Source organism: Schistocerca serialis, unplaced genomic scaffold (genome assembly GCF_023864345.2).
Source record: "Schistocerca serialis cubense isolate TAMUIC-IGC-003099 unplaced genomic scaffold, iqSchSeri2.2 HiC_scaffold_286, whole genome shotgun sequence".
NCBI lineage: Eukaryota > Metazoa > Arthropoda > Insecta > Orthoptera > Acrididae > Schistocerca > Schistocerca serialis.
The window spans coordinates 7,501-12,500 of record NW_026047854.1 but is presented as its reverse complement, the minus strand read 5'-3'; the positions used below and the strand labels follow the sequence as shown (position 1 = coordinate 12,500).

The 5,000-nt window shown below is 51.1% G+C and overlaps 1 non-coding gene across 1 annotated transcript in view; it reads right to left on the bottom strand.

The window, feature by feature from the left end:
• The window catches only part of LOC126444601 (small subunit ribosomal RNA), a 1,909-nt gene extending 1,691 nt beyond the window's left edge, over positions 1 to 218 (bottom strand). The window contains exon 1 of the ribosomal RNA XR_007582650.1: positions 1 to 218. This exon is cut by the window's left edge and continues 1,691 nt beyond it. This is a non-coding gene — a ribosomal RNA (small subunit ribosomal RNA).
• Between the last annotated feature and the right edge of the window lie 4,782 nt (positions 219 to 5,000).

The window sequence follows — 5,000 nt, the reverse complement described above, 5'->3', positions numbered from 1 at the left end:
ATCTAATAAAAGCGTCCCTTCCATCTCTGGTCGGGACTCTGTTTGCATGTATTAGCTCTAGAATTACCACAGTTATCCAAGTAACGTGGGTACGATCTAAGGAACCATAACTGATTTAATGAGCCATTCGCGGTTTCACCTTAATGCGGCTTGTACTGAGACATGCATGGCTTAATCTTTGAGACAAGCATATGACTACTGGCAGGATCAACCAGGGAGCTGCGTCAACTAGAGCTGAGCAGCCGGCCGCCCGGGAGTGTGTCCCGGGGGCCCGCGCGAACACGCAAGCGTCCGCTCAATTATTCTGCAAACAGGAGGAGGCTGAGCTCCCCTGCACAACACACCTCGAAACCCTCTCAGGTCCCGGCGGCGCGCAGCGCCGTCCTAAGTACTTGGTCGGGTTCGAGAGAGGCGCAATCGCCCGGAGTTAGGCGAGTAGACGCTTTAGGTGCGACCACCCGTGCTCCCAACTGAGCTTGCCGCTGCCGACAGAGGCCCGGGAGCGTGCTGTCGTGGCATTGCCGGCGGGAGACAACACGCGCCACCTACGGTGACCGGCAGCTCCAACGCCAGCGCCACAGAAGGACAAAAGCCCTACTTGGGTGCCGAAGCGAACTCTCCCAGCACAGCGCACGCGCCAACACGTCCGCACAGCTGCGATACAAACCACCTGCGAGAACCGCTGGGGCGACCGAGCAGCAGACGGCGTCGCGGCGCCGAGCGCCGGGCGGCGGCGCATCCTCAGCGCACAAAGTCCTCAATCGGACCAGCACACTGCAGATGGCCACCGCGCTTCGCACCGGGCCCGCGAGGACCTACTTTGGCCGCAAGGCGCCGCGAGCAGGGGGCGCCGGCGCGCAGCTGCGCCGCCTGCCGCGTCCGTCGGCCGGCGCGCCTGCCACCGGCCGCCCCCACCAGCCGGCTGTAGCGCGTGCGCCCACGCACCGCGCTGCCAGCACGCCGGGCGGCCCCCCCTCACCGGCCGGGGACGGTCCCACCCAGCCACCGCCGCGTATCGCCTCACACCCAGATCCCCTTTCACGTTCGTGGGCATGGTGGGTCCCCTTTCACGTTCGTGGGCATGGTGGGTATCCCTGAAACAACCGGTTAATAGCTCGACCGATCGTCGCCAACACTGATTCACCTCTAGCGAGAACAACCGCACCACAACGGGTTACCGGTTGTTCATTTGCGTAACGTCACCAGCAAACGTACACGTCCATCGCCATTTGCAACGAGTATTGCATGCCTGTGTCAGGTGTCACAACACACTACGTCTGCCCACATAGACGCAACAACATGTGCACGCCTAGAGAACACGTGGAAGGTAGACCCCGTACGTATGCGGTGTCCATTGCGCGAACGACTGTCAGCCCGCCTCTGCAGCATGTCGCAGATGTGGAACGCGGTGCAACATGCTATCACGGTGTGTGAGAAGAGACGACTACGTCCGAATACACGCTCCACTACATCAACAGACTGCTCATGCTGATCGCCATCCAGGGCGTCCGTTCCTCCCACACGTCTGTATGGCGTACCACACTGCAATCCAGCTCTTATAGGGAGACGACACGTAGCTGCGTGCACAATATTTGGACTGTATGGTCCGCCGTTGCTAGGCGCTGTCGTCATACGGTCACATGGGCCACGATGTATCATTCAGTACATACGGAGCAATGTGCAGTACAGTTTGTGGGTTTTGCGTACATCGGCGGACAGGTGACAGGCCGTACCACAACGTAGGCTGAGTACGTCGGCATGCGAAGGGCATTGAACATGCAAACTTCTCACCGACCAGCTTGCGAAGGCAGGGGGGAAGGGGGGGGGGCATGTACGTCCTGCTGCTATCCACACTACAGTGTATAGCAGGAGCATGTGGAAAGTCAGCAACACCTGCAAGGTGTTTAACATGACGCGATACACAGGGGACCGGGCAGTGCGAGTAGCGAACTATATTGCGAGGGTTGCGGTTAGGCAACACTACACTACTTTAACGGGTTGCATAACAATTACAGAGCAGGTTCAGCGACAACGTGCGTCAGGTTAAGGCGCAATATAGTTTAGGTTACGGCGCACTTTAGGTTAGGTTAAGGCACATTATAGGTTAGGTTAAGGCACAACATGGGTTACGTTAAGGCACAACATGGGTTAGGTTAAGGCACAACATGGGTTAGGTTAAGGCACAACATGGGTTAGGTTAAGGCACAACATGGGTTAGGTTAAGGCACAACATGGGTTAGGTTAAGGCACAACATGGGTTAGGTTAAGGCACAACATGGGTTAGGTTAAGGCACAACATGGGTTAGGTTAAGGCACAACATGGGTTAGGTTAAGGCACAACATGGGTTAGGTTAAGGCACAACATGGGTTAGGTTAAGGCACAACATGGGTTAGGTTAAGGCACAACATGGGTTAGGTTAAGGCACAACATGGGTTAGGTTAAGGCACAACATGGGTTAGGTTAAGGCACAACATGGGTTAGGTTAAGGCACAACATGGGTTAGGTTAAGGCACAACATGGGTTAGGTTAAGGCACAACATGGGTTAGGTTAAGGCACAACATGGGTTAGGTTAAGGCACAACATGGGTTAGGTTAAGGCACAACATGGGTTAGGTTAAGGCACAACATGGGTTAGGTTAAGGCACAACATGGGTTAGGTTAAGGCACAACATGGGTTAGGTTAAGGCACAACATGGGTTAGGTTAAGGCACAACATGGGTTAGGTTAAGGCACAACATGGGTTAGGTTAAGGCACAACATGGGTTAGGTTAAGGCACAACATGGGTTAGGTTAAGGCACAACATGGGTTAGGTTAAGGCACAACATGGGTTAGGTTAAGGCACAACATGGGTTAGGTTAAGGCACAACATGGGTTAGGTTAAGGCACAACATGGGTTAGGTTAAGGCACAACATGGGTTAGGTTAAGGCACAACATGGGTTAGGTTAAGGCACAACATGGGTTAGGTTAAGGCACAACATGGGTTAGGTTAAGGCACACCATGGGTTAGGTTAAGGCACACCATGGGTTAGGTTAAGGCACACCATGGGTTAGGTTAAGGCACAACATGGGTTAGGTTAAGGCACAACATGGGTTAGGTTAAGGCACAACATGGGTTAGGTTAAGGCACAACATGGGTTAGGTTAAGGCACAACATGGGTTAGGTTAAGGCACAACGTAGGTTAGGTTAAGGCACAACGTGGGTTAGGTTAAGGCACAACGTGGGTTAGGTTAAGGCACAACGTGGGTTAGGTTAAGGCACAACGTGGGTTAGGTTAAGGCACAACATGGGTTAGGTTAAGGCACAACATGGGTTAGGTTAAGGCACACCATGGGTTAGGTTAAGGCACAACATGGGTTAGGTTAAGGCACAACATGGGTTAGGTTAAGGCACAACATGGGTTAGGTTAAGGCACAACATGGGTTAGGTTAAGGCACAACATGGGTTAGGTTAAGGCACAACATGGGTTAGGTTAAGGCACAACGTAGGTTAGGTTAAGGCACAACGTGGGTTAGGTTAAGGCACAACATGGGTTAGGTTAAGGCACAACATGGGTTAGGTTAAGGCACAACATGGGTTAGGTTAAGGCACAACATGGGTTAGGTTAAGGCACAACATGGGTTAGGTTACGGCACAACATGGGTTACGTTACGGCACAACATGGGTTACGTTACGGCACAACATGGGTTACGTTACGGCACAACATGGGTTACGTTACGGCACAACATGGGTTACGTTACGGCACAACATGGGTTACGTTACGGCACAAATTAGGTTAGGTTACGGCACAAATTAGGTTAGGTTAAGGCACAAATTAGGTTAGGTTAAGGCACAAATTAGGTTAGGTTAAGGCACAAATTAGGTTAGGTTAAGGCACAAATTAGGTTAGGTTAAGGCACAAATTAGGTTAGGTTAAGGCACAAATTAGGTTAGGTTAAGGCACGATATAGGTTAGGTTAAGGCACGATATAGGTTAGGTTAAGGCACGATATAGGTTAGGTTAAGGCACGATATAGGTTAGGTTAAGGCACGATATAGGTTAGGTTAAGGCACGATATAGGTTAGGTTAAGGCACGATATAGGTTAGGTTAAGGCACGATATAGGTTAGGTTAAGGTACGATATAGGTTAGGTTAAGGTACGATATAGGTTAGGTTAAGGTACGATATAGGTTAGGTTAAGGTACGATATAGGTTAGGTTAAGGTACGATATAGGTTAGGTTAAGGTACGATATAGGTTAGGTTAAGGTACGATATAGGTTAGGTTAAGGTACGATATAGGTTAGGTTAAGGTACGATATAGGTTAGGTTAAGGTACGATATAGGTTAGGTTCAGATACACATTGTTGTAGGGAAAGGTGTATTGGGGGGGGGGGCGGCAGGTTCGTTGATAGTGATTATCGTAATTGGATGCCTGCGGTATTATCCGATTTGTCACGTCAGGATGCACTTTTGGCTCATGACAGGCGGCGCTCCGATTCCATGGTTGTGGCAGATCTGTGTCTTTCATTCCTGCCATTGTTTGTGTGCTGTGACAGGAGGCAGTATTGTGATGTTGGGTGCACCACTGTGTAGGACATGTGTGGGTGTTCGTGGCTTAGCTGAGCAATGTGCGGATGTCGGAAGGGTGGGATATTGTGTTTTCTGGGTGGACCTCCCGGTCTGGTAATGATAGTGTGGATTGTGTCATGTGGCGGAGAGGATGCACTGGATGTTCTTCCATGCTGGTGGTTAGATATTGTGTGTGATAAGAGAGTAGTGTGTGATAAGAGTGTCTGGCTGACGTGTGGTTCTCATTGTGTGCAGAGTCTTTCAGCATGTATAGGGACGGTTGTATATATTATCTGTATTCTGATGGCTCTGCATCTATTACTAATCAGTGCCGTGTATACGGTTACTCTAGTTCCAGTCGAAACTGTTCTATCTCTGTACATTAGTGACACTGCGGCTCCACTATGTTGCCGCCCCTGTCGGCCGTTTCCCCCAGTGTATGGCTAATG